Here is an 18,702-nt window from a genome sequence, read left to right as displayed (position 1 = left end):
CCTCCTAGTGGCTGCGACCGGAACAGCAGGCCCCAAATCTGACGGAGACGTGACAACTTTCATGTGCTATAGATGGTACTACAAGCACAACTGTCATAACCGTCTGTTCAGCGTGGAGGGCCTGAGGACAGGGAGGAGGAGGAGGAGAAGGAGAGCATGGTCAGTCATCCACTTGGTGAGGACACAGAAGTCTTGACTCTTAGCAGTCTGGCACGCATGGCTGACTTTATGTTGCGCTGCCTTTCCTGTGACCCTCGTATTCTCCAAATTTTGGGTGACAGTCATTAATAGGTGGGTGACACTTCTAGACCCATGCTAAAAGGAGAACTTTCAATCTCTTCTTCCAAAGGCAGACAGGTGTACTAAAATGGTGCAGTACCAGAAGGCCATTGTTGCAGAATTATTAAAAAAATTCACATCTGAAAACACTGGTGGTGGAGGTGACAGTTCATTGAACAACCAAGGAACACAGGTGAGAGAGGCACAACTCCAATCCAGCAGAGGCAGGGGAACACTGGCAAAGATCTGGGAGAGTTTTCTCAAACCCTTCCATCGCACTGGCCCTGAGGTGTGGGGTACTATCACAAGTAGAGTTGAGCGACTTTTGGTTTTTTAGGGTCGAGTTTCGTTTCGTGAAACCCGACTTTTCCAAAAGTCAGGTGGAGCAAGATCGGCCGATTATAGGGAAAAGTCGGGGTCGTCCCGAAACACGAAACCCAATGTAAGTCAATGGGGAATAAAAGTCGGCAGTGAGAGGAGGACAGGAAACACACCTACAGTGCCCATTTGAATGCCAAAAGCATCAATTCTTCTTACTTAAGCTTGTGAACCTTAATTAACTTCATAATACAAGTTACGCACTGAAAAATGGGGGTTATTTGGCTAAAGTTGTGGGGGGGTAGGGCTGGCTCCAGGTGTTCATGTGCCCTGGGCGAAAGAGCGCCCCTTTAACACATACCACAACTCATCATGCTCCGATACGGCAGAGAAATAGCGGTATAGTACAATGAAAAATACTTCACTTTTTACATCTCATGACGAGGCCCATCTATTTCTCCATACAGAATCATTGGTCCCATATAATGTTTGAAACAGTATATGATGAGCTCCACATAATGCTACAGTATATGTTGGTCCCCATGGATGAAGCTCCACTGTCTTATGGGCCCAAATAATGCTCCAAACATAATGGGCCCCATTTCTAATGCTCTAGTGTATAATGGGCCCTGTAAATGCTGCTCCAGTGTCTGATGTCCACCTTTGGAATGTTCCAGTGTATGGTGGGCCCCATCTATCATTCTCCAGAGTATAGTGCTCCCCAAAAATTGCTGTCCCAACATTGAAAACAATCAAATAAGTCTCCTCGCTAGGGAATCCCTGTACTAGTCTGGACTCCTCGTCGTCCCCATCTTCCATCTCACTGCACAGTCTTTCAACCTTGCAAGTGCTGTGATCCTGAGCAAGCAGGGGGGCCCACTCGTTGGCGACGGCACTGGCACAGGGCCCCTGATAGTACGGTGGTGTGTCTGATGGCGGGTGGGCCGAACCTGCACTTTCATCTGCAGCTTCCTCTTTGTCACCGTGTAAGATGGAACTGTATATGGGAAGGGTAACCTGAGTTTACTCAGGGTCAGATTCAGGCCGTGTAGCGTGCGAGGGGAATGTAGTGGTCTGGGTCAATGTACCAGCAGATTCATCGAGCAGTGGCTGGGCATCAGTGCACTTGTGTCGCCCCCAGGAGTACGGTCGCCACAGTGGCATTACCTTCCTCCTAGGGAGTGTGATGTCATGCTTGGGAGCAACGAAGGATCTCTCTAGCAGGTTAACTGATTGGGCGGCGTTATTCCCACGAGTCATGACCCTCCAAACAGCGTTCATGAAGGCAAAGTGTTTGTTTTACGTGGGCAGTATGGTTGCAAAGCTGAACCTTAAAGGAATGTCCAGAAGGGCACCACCAGGAGTGGAGCCTATGGTTAAATTCAACTCCACCTGGGAAACCTCAACCATGCCAGCTACAGAACAGATGCACACATTGCAAGCTTAATTCCGTTAACGAACGAGACTCCGTCATGCCCCACGGTCCGAGTCCGGCTTACTAGAGGGACACGTGAGGCTTTGGCACATGAGATTGGCCAATAACTGGTGTGTCATGCCCTTACATGTCCGTGGCTGCATGTGCGCTACACTGAAAAGGCCAGCGTTTGTCGCTTACAGGTGCAGATAACCCGCTGAACAATGTTAGTGATGGGGATCACTGATTACAATTATTACCCGCGAACGATGATTTCCCAGTAAGTGCAGGTCAACCGCAGTTCCGGAATTAGGCCTAACCGTCATTCCTGAAAAAATGAAAAACTTACGTGTGCAAACCACAGGTGCTGTAGCTTGCTTAACAGCTCGCCAGCCGTTCTCACGCCCAGTATGGATTACACGTGATTGCACAAAGGTGAGAAAGGGTACCGTATCCCCAGATAACATGTATGGATAGCGTACACATTCAAAATATATGTCTATACATCAGGAGGCAGGCTCAGACGGTGTTAGGCCTAGTATGGATTGCACGTGATTGCACAAAGGTGAGAAAGGGTACCGTATCCCCGGATAACATGTATGGATAGCGTACACATTCAAAATATATGTCTATACATCAGGAGGCAGGCTCAGACGGTGTTAGGCCCAGTATGGCTTGCACATGATTGCACAAAGGTGAGAAAGGGTACCGTATCCCCGGATAACATGTATGGATAGCGTACACATTCAAAATATATGTCTATACATCAGGAGGCAGGCTCAGACGGTGTTAGGCCCAGTATGGATTGCACGTGATTGCACAAAGGTGAGAAAGGGTACCGTATCCCCGGAAAACATGTATGGATAGCGTACACATTCAAAATATATGTCTATACATCAGGAGGCAAGCTCAGACGGTGTTAGGCCCAGTATGGCTTGCACGTGATTGCACAAAGGTGAGAAAGGGTACCGTATCCCCGGATAACATGTATGGATAGCGTACACATTCAAAATATATGTCTATACATCAGGAGGCAGGCTCAGACGGTGTTAGGCCCAGTATGGATTGCACGTGATTGCACAAAGGTGAGAAAGGGTACCGTATCCCTGGATAACATGTATGGATAGCGTACACATTCAAAATATATGTCTATACATCAGGAGGCAGGCTCAGACGGTGTTAGGCCCAGTATGGCTTGCACGTGATTGCACAAAGGTGAGAAAGGGTACCGTATCCCCGGATAACATGTATGGATAGCGTACACATTCAAAATATATGTCTATACATCAGGAGGCAGGCTCAGACGGTGTTAGGCCCAGTATGGATTGTACGTGATTGCACAAAGGTGAGAAAGGGTACCGTATCCCCGGATAACATGTATGGATAGCGTACACATTCAAAATATATGTCTATACATCAGGAGGCAGGCTCAGACGGTGTCAGGCACAGTATGGATTTGACGGCCCAGACTACACAGCGGAGGAGCAGGGAGAGGTAAAGTGTTAGCACGGGTGGTCAGGAGCGGGAACTCCGAGAGTGGACCCTCTGGACCGTGGCACCGAGGGACCCCGGGCGAGCTGCCAGGTGGAACCGACCCCTATACAGGGACCGTTAGGAGCAGGCCCAGGGGTTCGAGTACCACGGTAGCCGGTACTGAGAGGGGCGGCTCAGGATGGACCGGAGTAAGACTGAGACTGGAGTAGGACGGCAGGAGCACTGAAGACAGGACTGGAGTAGGACGACAGGAACACTGAAGGCAGGACTGGAGTAGGACGGCAAGAACACTGAAGGCAGGACTGGAGTAGGACGGCAGGAACACAAGGCAGGACTGGAGTAAGACGGCAGGAACACAAGGCAGGACTGGAGTAGGACGACAGGAACACTGAAGGCAGGACTGGAGTAGGTAACCAGGAACACGGGTAGCAGGACTGAGAAGCTGCTGTGAGGAGCAGCCGAGACAGGAACTGCAGGAGCAGAGTGTGCACGATGGAGCGAGGCCAGAGTGTCAGGAAACACAATGATCAGGCGCCTCCCTCAGGGGGAAGCGGCCTGATATGGCCCCATCTGGTCAGCCATTGGTCCAAAGGTGCTTCCGGGTCAGGGCACAGCCGGAGCATAAGAAGCAGGAAGGAGGCGCGGCCGCGGCCTATGGCGCATGCGCATAGCATGCAGGGAAGGCATCGGTCGCGGACCTGTCTCAGGTGACCGCCGCGGCCGTCAGGTGGAGAGAGGCTGCGGCGTGGGAGCGGAGGGCGACTGCGGCGTGGGAGCGGAGGCCCGGTGAGTATGGCGGAGCGGTGTAACATAAAGATTGCAAATGCTGGGGCCCTGCCCAAGCAAGGGGGGCCCACTCGTGGGCGTCGGTACTGGCACTGGGCCCCTCATAGTACAGCGGTGTGTCTGACGGCGGGTGTGCACCACCACCGTCAGAGACACTTGATTGCACTATGAGGGACCCTGTGCCAGTGCCCACGCCCAAGAGTCGGCCTACCCACCTGTCCAGGGCAACGGCACTTGCATGGTGTCGTGCGCTAGGTGGTGACCCCGGCCATGGGGGGGGAGGCAGCACAGTTAGGGAGTTTTGGAAAGTGGCATATGTTGATGTTGGACATTCAGCTGATGCAAAAGGCGAAATAGGTCAAGTCCCAGGAAGAGGTGGACCAAAGCAAGCCATTTTTCTGTCACCCTATGTGTCATCAGGGGAAGGTGGGACAAAATCCTTAGAAACCCATGCATGGTTCATTTTAATGAAGGTTAGATCATCCACATTTTGGGCTGACAGACGGGTCCTTTTTTCTGTCAGGATTGATTCAGTTGCACTGAAGACTCTTTCCGATAGCACACTTGCAACTGGGCAAGCGAGCTCCTGTAAGGCATATTGTGCCAATTCAGGCCAGGTGTCCAGTTTAGCGGCCCAATAGTCAAAGGGGAATGACCTGTGTGGGAGAACATCGATATGGGAGGAAAAGTAGTTTGTAACCATAGTTGACAACTGCTGTCTCCTGTCACTTTTCATCGATGCAGTATTACCAGTTGTGTGAGCGGTACTTTAAAAAAACAGTCCACAACATTGTCATGAAACCCCTGTCTCCAACGCCACTTCTGCTGTGTGCACCATGAACACCTCTGCCAAGCTGCCCCCGGCCCGTACGGCTCGTGTGAGAACCATCACCGCTGCTGTGTGCTGGGAATACCTCAAGCAACCGATTTACCAGAGTTGCTTGTTTATTAGCCAATATTAGGTCAAGGTTCTCCTGTGGCATGATGTTTTGTAATTTGCCTTTATAGCGTGGATCCAGGATGCTGGCCAACCAGTAGTCATCATCGTTCATCATTTTGGCAATGCGGGGGTCCCTTTTTAGGATCTGAAAGGCATAATCTGACATGTGGGCCAATGTTCCCGGTGTCAATGATGCACTGCGAGTGCTGGTTGGAGGAGTACTTTCTGGCAAATTCACATCCCTCCAGTCACGCACAAACCCTGTACCAGACCTTGTCATGCCAACATTTTCACTTGCCCCACGAGATGCATCCTCCTCCCCTAAGTAATCATCCCCATCATCATTCTCCTCCTCCTCTTCTTCCTCCACCTTGCCCAGGAGAGGTCCCTGAGCAGACAATGGCTGAATGTCATCAAGGATTCCCTCCTCCTCTTCCTCCTCATCAACATTGGCTGCAGACGCCTGCTCCTTAAGGTGCGTCAAAGTTTGCATGAGCAGACGCATAAGTGGGATGCTCATGCTTAGGATGGCGTCGTCTGCGCTTACCAGCCGTGTGCATTCCTCAAAACACTGAAGGACTTTACAGAGGTCTTTCAGCTTCGACCACTGCACACCTGTCAACTCCATGTCTGCTCTCAAAGTGCCTGGCCGTGTATCCTCCCACAAATTCATTATGGCCTGCCTCTGCTCGCACAGCCGCTCCACCATGTGCAGGGTGGAGTTCCACCTTGTTGCAATGTCGATAATGAGGCGGTGGTTGGGAAGGTGGAGCAATTGCTGCAGCTTCTGCATATGAACGGAGTGTACAGGCGACCGGCGGATGTGCGCGCACAGTCTTCGCACCTTCTGGAGCAGGGCTGTTAACTCCGGATAATTTTTGAGGAAGCACTGCACCACCAGGTTCAAGGTGTGAGCCAAGCAAGGTATGTGGCTGAGTTTTGAAAGGGCTATGGCTGCCACAAAATTACGGCCGTTATCACTAACTACCTTGCCTGCCTCAAGATGTACACTGCCCAGCCATGACTCAGTTTGTCGCTTCAAGTACTCGGCCAGCACCTCGGCGGTGTGTCTGTCGCCCAAACACCTCATCTGCAACACAGCCTGCTGACGCTTTCCACTAGCTGCTCGATAGGGGGACACCTCGTGTGCAACAGTGGCAGCTGCAGATGGAGTGCTCGTACGACTGCGCTCTGTGGACGAGCTTTCGCTTCTGGAGGAGGAGGAGGAGGGTCGAACGCCTACAGCCAACTGTTTCCTATACCATGGGCTAGGCAGCACTGTCCCACCACCGCTGTCCCCTGTGGACCCTGCATCCACCACATTAACCCAGTGCGCAGTGATGGACACGTAACGGCCCTGGCCATGCCGACTGGACCATGCATCAGTTGTGAGGTGCACCTTTCCACTCACTGACTGCTTGAGTGCATGGACAATGCGGTCTTTTACATGATGGTGGAGGGCTGGGATGGCTTTGCGAGAGAAGAAGTGGCGACTGGGTAGGTCATAGCGTGGTACTGCATAGGCCATGAGTTCGCGGAAAGCTGCGCTTTCCACCAACTGATAGGGCATCATCTCAAACGAGATTAGTTTGGCAATGTGGGCGTTCAAACCCAGTGTACGCGGATGAGAGACTGAGTACTTTCTTGACCTACTCATAGTGTCTGGGAGGGTGAGCTGGACTTGAGAGCTGCATATGGTGAAAGTAGCGGTGGACAGGGCGGACTGAGAGAGGGTTGATGATGGTGATGGAGTTGGTGTTCTTTCTGATGGCCTAGATTCAGTATTTCGTTGATATAACAGTTGGATTCCCTGACTGCTGTGGCCTTGCAACGACACCTCAACATTTGCTGCTGTGCTAACCGGTGGGCTTACAGTGGGGGAAACAATGTAGCGTTGCTGACTACCTTCTTTGTGATCAGTTGCACATGTGGCACTTGAGGTTTGGTGTTGTGTCCACGCTTGCAAGTGCATGCTGGTTAAATGTCTAAGCATGCAACTGGTATTCAAATTTTTCAGATTTTTCCCTCGGCTAAAGGTCTTTGCGCACTTCTTACAGATAACCTTGGCCTGATCATGAGGATTTTGTTCAAAAAAGTGCCACACTGCACTCTTCCTACTTTGGCAGACATTTTGCGGCCTAGCACACTGTGATCTTTTGACCCTCTGGACAAGCTGTCCAGCAACTCTTTTGATTTTTGGAACCTGTCTTTGGAGTGCTCCGGGCCTGCCAGATAACAGCTGTTGCGATGTCGATGTCTGCTGTGGATGCTCCTCATCTGAGCTATTGGAAGCAGCACCCTCTTCCCCCAATGGATGCCCATCTGGGTCAACAACTGGGTCATTCATCACCTCCTCTTCAATGTCATGTGCACCTTCCTCTGTGTCACTGTGTATGGTGGTATAGTGTGCGGGAAGGGGCACCTGAGTCTCATCAGGGTCAGAATCTGGCTCTGTACACTGCGAGGACAATGTAGTGCTCTGAGTGAATGTACCAGCAGAATCATCTATCAGCGGCTGTGCATCAGTGCACTCCATGTCAGATTCATCTTGGCCTGGGTAATTCACCATTTCACTTGATAATCCAGGCATGGTATGTGAAAACAGCTCCATGGAGTAATCAGTAGTATGGCCTGCGTCATCCTTCAATCATGGTTGGGGTGAAGGACACAAGGAAAGGTGTGGTTCATGAACATGAGCCTCCAATGACGACTCAGTGCTTTTATTTTTTACAACTTCAGAAGAGGAGGCGATAGAGCTGGAGGCTGAGTCAGCAATGTAAGACAAAACTTTTTCCTGAAGCTCTGGCTTTAAAAGCGGTTTGCCAACTCCTAGAAAACTAAGCCTTCGAGGCCTTGTGGAGCCAGACGATGACGCAGGCTCAACACCTCTTGCATTCGGTCCTATTTTGCTTTTGCCACTACCATCAGATCCACCACCAACACCATCATTACCAACTGCCAACCCCCCGCCCAATTCCACGGCCTCTTCCACCAGCCTTCCTCATTTTTGGTAGAAATGTAGACAAAATCCAACAAACTATATAGTAATGTAAAACAAGGTACAAGGTGTCTATAGGACAGGGGAGATATTGAATTTCTGCAGACACTTGTGGACACTGGACACTTTTGGATTGTGTGAGGCCCACTGAATATCACAGCGCTATGTCACTGGCTCGATGTCGCAGGTGTGAAAAATGTCACTAGAGGATAACGGAGATTTTGAATTTCTGCACACACTTGTGGACACTGGACACTTTTGGATTGTGTGAGGCCCAATGAATATCAGAGCGCTATGTCACAGGCTCGATGGCACAGGTGTGAAAAAAGTGACTACAGGATAAGGGAGATTTTGAATTTCTGCACACACTAGTGGACACTGGACACTTTTGGATTGTGTGAGGCCCACTGAATATCAGAGCGCTATTTCACAGGCTCGATGGCACAGGTGTGAAAAAAGTGACTACAGGATAAGGGAGATTTTGAATTTCTGCACACACTAGTGGACACTGGACACTTTTGGATTGTGTGAGGCCCACTGAATATCAGAGCGCTATGTCACAGGCTCGATGGCACAGGTGTGAAAAAAGTGACTACAGGATAAGGGAGATTTTGAATTTATGCACACACTAGTGGACACTGGACACTTTTGGATTGTGTGAGGCCCACTGAATATCAGAGCGCTATGTCACAGGCTCGATGGCACAGGTGTGAAAAAAGTGACTACAGGATAAGGGAGATTTTGAATTTCTGCACACACTAGTGGACACTGGACACTTTTGGATTGTGTGAGGCCCACTGAATATCAGAGCGCTATGTCACAGGCTCGATGGCACAGGTGTGAAAAAAGTGACTACAGGATAAGGGAGATTTTGAATTTCTGCACACACTAGTGGACACTGGACACTTTTGGATTATGTGAAGCCCACTGAATATCAGAGCGCTATGTCACAGGCTCGATGGCACAGGTGTGAAAAAAGTGACTACAGGATAAGGGAGATTTTGAATTTCTGCACACACTTGTGGACACTGGACACTTTTGGATTGTGTGAGGCCCACTGAATATCAGAGCGCTATGTCACAGGCAGAAATTGGCTAGTGTATCACAAACTACAAGGTGTATGTAGAATTGGGCAGAATAGGAATCTCCCTAGAGTGTAGGTCTGTAAGAACGGAACAAGTCCTCCACTTATCCTTCCACAGTGGCACTCAGATAGCTTCACTGTGGCTGTGATAACAGCCGTTACACGGTACTGTGTGAGGAGCGTACACCGCTGTATGGTGTGAAAAAATGCACGGTCAATACCTCAGCAGGACAAAAAAAAAAATTGGGATTGCTTTTAAAAAAGCAGTTTGCAGAGCAGTGGGTAAACAGCAATGCAGCTGTCAGGAAGCCTTAGAAGGCAGCCTAACAACCAACACTGCTGATCCACCACAATATAGCCTCCCCTTGCACTGCACACACAGTGACTGGTGTGTTGTACAGGCAAAATCGCTAGCAGCAGAAGCAGTTTTTTTTTCTTCTTCCCTGCCTAACGCTCTCTCTACAGAATCAGCAACCTCTCCCTATGCTAAGATCGGCAGAAGTAAGATGGCGGTCATCGTGCACGCCCTTTTATAACCCCTGTGACGCCCACCAAAGCAAGCCAATCACTTACATGCCCTTCTGAAAGATGGTGGTGACCCCTGCCTATGTCATCACGTTGCCCACAGTGTCCGTGGATCCTTATTGGCTGAAAAAGAGAGCAAAACAAACTTGAAACGCGACTTTGGCGCGTAAGTCGCCGACCTCGTGGCCGACCTCATCCTAGGGTCGGGTTTCGTTTCATGAAACCCGACTTTGCCAAAAGTCGGCGACTTTTGAAATTTTTCGACCCGTTTCGCTCAACTCTAATCACAAGATGTGCTAAGTTTTGGAAGATGCTGAGGGAGTACCTTGCTGACCGTACCAATGTCCTCTGTGATTCCTCTGTGCCTTTCAATTATTGGGTATCCAAGCTGGACACGTGGCATGAACTGGCTCTCTACGCCTTTGAGGTTCTGGCCTACCCTGCCACTAGCGTTTTGTCAGAGCAGGTTTTTAGTGCTGGAATTTAGTGGTGGAATTATAACTGATAAGCGCATCCGCCTGTCAACTGAAAATGTTGACAGGCTGACTCTTATTAAAATGAACAAGGGCTGGATTGGGACAGACTTATCTATACCACCGAATGATAACAGCGAAACATAACCTCAAATCAAGTGTCATTTTTTGGGACTTCTTTTCACATGCACCTCTTCACACCCACACATGGCTATACGCTTCCTGATTTTGCCTGTTTGCTGTTATCCTCCTCCTTCTCCTCATCCTCATCAGCCACCACCACTAGATCACCATGGTGACTGTGGTCCATGATGAAGCAGCCAAATTATTGTGTTAAACGGTGTTTTTGATGCCCATAAAAATTCTTTACATATTATGTTGATGTGTACCCCCAGGGCGAAATGTTTGTCAGCCCATACACTGAGTGTATGGGCAATACAAGTTTAGAAGATCCGCTCATTTAAACTGGGAAAACATTTTTAGGAGGCTATGCTCCACGTCTCTTCCAACACGACCACTAGATCACCAGGGAGAACGTGTTCCGTGATGCAACAGCCAAGCTATTTTTTTCAAGGGTGTTTATGATGCCCATACAAAAAATGTTTACGCAGTATGTTGAGGTATATCCCCCAGTGGGAAATGTTTGTCAACCCATTACAAGTATAGGAGACCCGCTCCTTTAAACTAGGAAAACATTTTTAGGAGGCCCGCCTCCACGTCTCTTCCGACACCACCATTAGATTACCAGGGTGAATGTGCTTTGTGATGCAACAGCCACATAAAAGTTTTCAAAGGGGTATTTTTAGTGTCAGCAGAGTTCACCTATCATTTCTTGTGGTCCCCCCTCCCAATGAGGAGTCCTAATAAATATCAATTAAAAAAAATTATAGGGTTGTACAGGATGAGCAAATAGATAGTCGTGGTATGGCACTGCACCCTGCCTACACTCAAGTAATTTTTTTTATTACCAGCATTAAATACAAATTTTTAAATGCCATGGAAGTTCATAGAAAACCACAATCTGTGTCCTCCCAGCATTCCTGCGTACACATCTCAGTATTTAGATCACTATTAGCATGATCTATTTCCCTTCAGCATTTCTCTGTATTCTGATCACAATTAGCACAACATGTTTTAGCCACAGGGCAATTAGTATTGCCTAAGATGGTACAGTTCTGGATATCATTTTCACAGTGTTAAATATTAATTAGGTATAAAAACTTTTTAGGCCTACAACACAGTCGCTGGACATTTAGTAATCCCCTCCTTTCCCGTTTACTGGAATATGCAGGTCTTCATATCCATTAGTAGGAATCCAGATATTAAAACTACAAAACAACAAAGATTATCTTTTAAGTAGAAGCAGATTATTGAAGAAATTTATACAAGTTATTAAACATTTAGCCTCCCTTGACATAGACAAACCATAATCGTGCTGTATCAGAATAATAGAGCAAAGGGAACACGGAAATTCTTTACGCAATAACACAACTGTCCCACAACAAAGGTGAACTGTACTACAATGATAGGAAAAGGATTGATTGTCTAATGTCTGATGCCAGACTCCTTCAAACATCATCTACCTGGTGGTGATCACCGCAAAACAAAACCCAAGAAGCAAAATGAAGAATTTTTTAAGGAGTCTCTGGGCCCATACAGTCATATGTAAAAGTTTGGGCACCCCTATTAATGTTAACCTTTTTTCTTTATAACAATTTTGTTTTTTGCAACAGCTATTTCCGTTTCATATATCTAATAACTGATGGACTCAGTTATATTTCTGGATTCAAATGAGGTTTATTGTACTAACAGAAAATGTGCAATCTGCATTTAAACAAAATTTGACCGGTGCAAAAGTATGGGCACCCTTATCATTTTCTTGATTTGAACACTCCTAACTACTTTTTACTGACTTCCTGAAGCACTAAATTGGTTTTGTAACCTCATTGAGCGTTAAACTTCATAGCCAGGTGTATCAAATCATGAGAAAAGGTATTTAAAGTGGCCACTTGCAAGTAGTTCTCCTATTTGATTCTCCTATGAAGAGTGGCATCATGGGCTCCTCAAAACAACTCTCAAATGATCTGAAAACAAAGATTATTCAACATAGCTTTTCAGGGGAAGGATACAAAAAGTTGTCTCAGAGATTTAACCTGTCAGATTCCACTGTGAGGAACATAGTAAGAAAATGGAAGAACACAGGTACAGTTCTTGTTAAGCCCAGAAGTGGCAGGCCAAGAAAAATATCAGAAAGGCAGAGAAGAAGAATGGTGAGAACAGTCAAGGACAATCCACAGACCACCTCCAAAGACCTGCAACATCATCTTGCTGCAGATGGTGTCACTGTGCATCGGTCAACAATACAGCGCATGCATAACGCCTTTTTGTATGACCAAACAACTCAATCTTTGTTTCATCAGTCCACAGGACCTTCTTCCAAAATGTAACTGGCTTGTCCAAATGTGCTTTTGCATACCTCAGGCGACTCTGTTTGTGGCGTGCTTGCAGAAACGGCTTCTTTCGCATCACTCTCCCATACAGCTTCTCCTTGTGCAATGTGCGCTGTATTGTTGACCGATGCACAGTGACACCATCTGCAGCAAGATGATGCTGCCGGTCTTCGGAGGTGGTCTGTGGATTGTCCTTGACTGTTCTCACCATTCTTCTTCTCTGCCTTTCTGATATTTTTCTTGGCCTGCCACTTCTGGGCTTAACAAGAACTGTACCTGTGTTCTTCCATTTCCTTACTATGTTCCTCACAGTGGAAACTGACAGGTTAAATCTCTGAGACAACTTTTTGTATCCTTCCCCTGAAAAGCTATGTTGAATAATCTTTGTTTTCAGATCATTTGAGAGTTGTTTTGAGGAGCCCATGATGCCACTCTTCATAGGAGAATCAAATAGGAGAACTACTTGCAAGTGGCCACCTTAAATACCTTTTCTCATGATTTGATACACCTGGCTATGAAGTTCAAAGCTCAATGAGGTTACAAAACCAATTTAGTGCTTCAGGAAGTCAGTAAAAAGTAGTTAGGAGTGTTCAAATCAAGAAAATGATAAGGGTGCCCATACTTTTGCACCGGTCAAATTTTGTTTAAATGCAGATTGCACATTTTCTGTTAGTACAATAAACCTCATTTGAATCCAGAAATATAACTGAGCCCATCAGTTATTAGATATATGAAACTGAAATAGCTCTTGCAAAAACCAAAATTGTTATAAAGAAAAAAGGTTAACATTAATAGGGGTGCCCAAACTTTTACATATGACTGTATGTAATTTGGGAATCTCTCTTATTACAGTCTCCAATTTGTGGTGGTCTCATCAGAGCTTAATCTTAAATGTAGTTGGTTGGATGACTGCTGATGACCCTGAGGATTTAAAGAGTGCTTTTAAGATAGTATCAGGATCAACTTCAGTGGGAGGATTTGAAGCAATGCTGGAGGAGGAGGCTGTGTTTCTTGTTGATTCACATTCCTTCTTTGATGGGGTGTCACTTAATCTTAGAACGATGGGCTGGTCTGATGTTATCACACTACCATTCAAATATAGGTTGCATTTAATTGGTTGTCCATATAGGTATCTGTTGTTGTATTTTTTGTAGGTACCAACTGCATCTTCCTTTCTTACAAACACAAACTCTGCAACTCCTCAACTCAACAATGCTTCAATGCACTGCATACACTGAAAAGCTACACGATATCTTCCTCTGTGACTCTTGGATGCAAATTTTTAATGGTCATTTTTGTGCATTCTAAAGGGCTAAAGACAGACTCCCTTGGAGTCGACCTTACTGATGAACTGTCCTTCTATGTGACAAGTGTCCCTGACACATTGATTAGAGACTTTGTGTGCAATAAAGGTGGCAAAGTCTCGTGCTGAGTAGACATGGGAGCTGTGTATGCATGATTATGTGCCACTTTAGTAAGAGGTAAAGTTTGCCCAAGAGAAAATGAATTTCCAGACATACCCGTCCTTTTTTGCACAGTGTTGGCAGCTGTGATCTTCATCTTCTTGGTAGGGATGTGGGAAAGTTCCAAGAGAGGGAAAGAGAGGATATTTAAGAGCTAAAACTCAATTGCTCATTGAGCCCTGCCGATGCCACTGTTTCAAGTACCGCAATCGATCGTCACTCTCTTTAAGCCAGCACACGCCTAAGGTCACTACCTCTGATGCCGGCATGGACTTTGTCAATACCCCAGGCTTGAAAGCCTGCAGCATTACATTTATGTTTGAGACGAAAATGTTTCGGGATAGCCTTAAGAGTGCCAATGTTCAACACGTCACGGGCGGCCTCAATGCCTCTTATGTGTTCCCGTATACGTACACGTAATTCCCTAGATTTTAACCCAATATAAATTAGTCCACATGAACACACTGTATAATATACCACAAATGTGGTTCTGCAGGAGATGTAATCCCTAATCTCATATACATTGAGGCCATCCGATGAGGTGAAGGACACGGCACGTTTCAAGTTTTTGCAGGCCAGGCAGTCACCACAGGGGAAAAAGCTAACTCTAGAGGGACAAACCCCAAATAAACTTGGGGTTTGTTTAGCAAAATGGCTCCTTACCAACATGTCTCTTAAATATTTACTTCTGCGTGCCCTCATCAGAGGATGTTTTGGATGGCATCTCTGCAATATGGCGTCTGTTTGAAGAATCTAATACACTTGTAGTGTCCCACATTCTAGTCCTCTTACTTATAATATTTCCTCTATGACTTTTAAAAATTTACAATGTCTTTTTTTGTCCATTTTGCCTCCAATATTCTTATAATAAACCTGTGATGGCCTCTACATACTCATAATGTGGCCTATTTTGCCCCCAATATATTTATAATGTACCCTTCCTGGCCCACATAGTGGTCCTCTTGAAATAGAGTGAAAAGAAAAACAACCATTCTTCTCTTTTATTCTTGCTCCAATGATGAGCACCGCCTTCCTTCTCTATCGCATGACACAATGCAGTGTTATTGTGTTACCTGATACAGTCTGATGTTATAAGCTTTTGATAGTACGGTGACATGTTCTCTGCTCTTCTGTGGTTTTCATTAAGAAGGAAAAGTTGTATGTGCATCCATAGAAGGTAAGTTGGCATTAGGGGGCCCTCCATCCCTTTGGGCCCAGTTGAATCTTATGCAGCCACGATCATTATATCCATGCTGTTGAAGTTGTGTAGAGATGTGATGGGGTCCCAATTGGTCTTTGCCAATTTTTCTTCCCAAGCCAACACCAGCATACTTCACATATAATATGTACATTTACAATATTTTTTTTTATTTTAGATAAAATTGAAGTAAAAAAAACAATAAATAGCAGAAGATGAATTGCAAAAATGCAATTAGAAGCTAAAATTGAATGGGTACATTTTTATTTTTGTAAATGTACAGTAAAAGAATCTCCCAACAAAAATGAAAAGTTTTAATCTGCTGAGAGGATATTATCTACTTTCCTAATACAACAAACTATGCGGTGATGAGCATGTGCTCATTTTGGTCATTTTTCTACAGTGAACTACACAAATTTAATTAGATTTGTCCTTTACTTCTCTAAAATCTTGGAAAGTTCATTGTCTAGGCAGGAAGTTGATTAGATTACAGCTGTCATTGTTTGCTTTCTTTCTAAGCTGATCTAAATCATATTCCCATTTCATCAGGTTTTAGATTGGTGGGCAACATTGAGGCACAATTTGCATTTTACTACAATGACTTATGTCCAAGAAAATAACTATAAGTTCTATTTGTTCTAAAAATATTGATAAATATTTTTACAGTGTTTTTAATATGAAATAGAATAATTAGGCAACATTATCAGAAAGGCTATATGTATTCTGATAAAGTGATAATCAGCCTACTATCATGCAATGCTTAAATACTAGATAGGAAATAGCTATCTGCTCTCAGATTAGATGGAGAATTCTGAGCCAGGGATAATACTAAGGTGGGAATCAGACAGGGTGGCAAAGAGCACAGGCCATTTTCCACACACAGGAAACTGTCAGCTGAATCCCGGAAGATGAAGATGACAATGATGATGATTCTGTGGTGGACAAGACCTGTTAACTCTGCTGGATGATGAGGTCATTTCATCGGAGCAGGAGGGTGTTGACTTCAGCAATACACATTATAGGTGATATGCTTCTAAATAATCTGGCACAAAGTCTGCTTGTTCTATGTTCAGCTCTAGAGCTAGTGCTGCCACATGTGCTGTTCCTGAAGGACTCTGAAAAGTACATGAAAAAATGAGTTCAGTTGTTGCTGTACTATCTTGCGCAATCAGATGCCTTTCTATAAATTATTGTGTGCCCTCAAGCTTGCTGGAAGATAGTCAGCCACCGTTATTTCACTGAGGGCTCATACCCACTTGTGAGAAAAAAAAATGGTCCAGTTTCCGTACTGAAAAAACGGACAAGTGTCATGCGAGTACAATGCGATTTTTCTCACATAGCATCCATATGGCATCCCTATGACATCCGTATGCAATGCGTTTTTTTTCTCTGCAGCTATTTTTCTACAGTCATTTACAGGACCATTTACAGTGTTCTATGACACAGAATGGTAATGTATCCGTAAAAAACTGATGTAAAACGGATTGTCTGTTTTTCATCCTTTTTTTTATCGCACCCATTGACTTGCATTGGCGAGTCTCATCCGAAACTCGCAGCAAATCGCAACATGCTGCAATTTTTCTCTCAGTCCGATTTCAGCTGAGAAAAAAATCGCAAATTAGATATAACCCATTGAATAACATTGGTCCAAGTGCAATCCGATTTTTAGAGAGAGAGAGAGAGAATTTTTTTCAGCCGCCAGAAAGGATTTCAGGGTTAATTTTCTCCGTGACTTCCTTTCTCCGGGCAGGCGCACTGGAAAATGCGGAACCTACAACAAAAAAAACGTTGCATGGTCCGTCCGAGCATGCCGGCGGACACAAAAAATTTGGCGGATCCGCAAAAAAACGGATCCAACGGATGGCCATCCGTCAAGATCCGCCGGTAATGCAACTCAATGGGGAAAAAACGGATCCGCCAAAAAAATGGTGGATCCGTTTTTTTAAAAAACTGGCGGATTTTGACTGTTGGTCAAAAACGGAAGTGTGAAAGAGGCCTAACAGGCACAGGGCAGAGCATTGATTACACATACAAATTTCATTCTTTTCATTCATGCAAGTTAAAGCTCTGCCAGGCAGTTTTAGGCTATGAACCCACGTATGCAGAAAATTCCTGACTGAAATCCGGACTCCTTCCCAGAAAACGCGCATTTTTTCCCGAGCGTTTTTTTCTGCGCGTTTTCTGCGCGATTTACGCGCTATGTATGCGTTTTTTCTGGAGCGCCCCCAGTTTCATAGAAAATAGTTAGAAATGCAGATTTTTCCACGAAATTAATGAGCATGCTACGTTTTTTTACCGCGATGTGCTTTTTTCACGGAAAAAAACGTATCAATATGCACAAAAAGTGCAGAATTCATTAAAATGAATGGGATGCTTCTTGTAAGCGTTTTTAATCATTTATACTGGTAAAAACACTTAAAAAATGTGAAAAAAAATGCTTACGTGTGCACATACCCTCACAGCTTAAAAGCATAGGTGAAAAAAGCCATACAGCAGCAGGTAACTCATACTTCCTGCAAGGCCCATGTCCTGAATTAGAATTCTCTGCTCTGTGCACGTTGGGGTCTCACAAGTTCCAATTTGCATGCTGCAGGATTTGGAGGAGACTGAGGAAAAGATGGAAGAGGAGAAACATCAGCAGGTGATTATTGAGAGAGATACAGAGTTGTTAAATGGAAGAGAAAACAGTGTATTTAAGGCACCAAACATCCATAATAATACAAAGAATGCAAGAGTATATCAGAAAAATGTGAAATATTACCCTTATACAACAAAGCACATTTACCATGTCATAATAGACTAGGCTTAAATGCGCAAGACTAACTCGTACAGCGATAATAAATACACACTTAATGATATAGATTAAATAGGGGTTGTAAACAACACCATGAATCAATTTTTGTACAAAAGTATTAACCCCTTAGCGACAGAGCCAGTTTGCAGCTTAATGACCAGGCCAATTTTTACAATTCTGACCACTGTCCCTTTATGAGGTTATAACTCTGGAACGCTTTAATTGATCCCGCTGATTCTGAGAATTTTTTTTCGTGACATATTGTACTTCATGTTAGTGATAAAATTTCTTCGATAAGTCTTGTGTTTATTTATGAAAAAAATGGAAATATGGCAAAAATTTTGAAAATTTAGCAATTTTAAAACTTTAAATTTTTATGCCCTTAAATCAGAGAGACGTGTCACACAAATTTCTTAATAAATAACATTTCCCACATGTCTACTTTACATCACCACGATTTTGGAAGCAAAATTTTTTTTTGTTAGG

This window comes from Dendrobates tinctorius, unplaced genomic scaffold (genome assembly GCF_039654945.1).
Source record: "Dendrobates tinctorius isolate UK_male_01 unplaced genomic scaffold, ASM3965494v1 ptg000161l, whole genome shotgun sequence".
Lineage (NCBI taxonomy): Eukaryota > Metazoa > Chordata > Amphibia > Anura > Dendrobatidae > Dendrobates > Dendrobates tinctorius.
The sequence above is the reverse complement of the archived record's forward strand: the minus strand, read 5'-3'. Positions refer to the sequence as shown.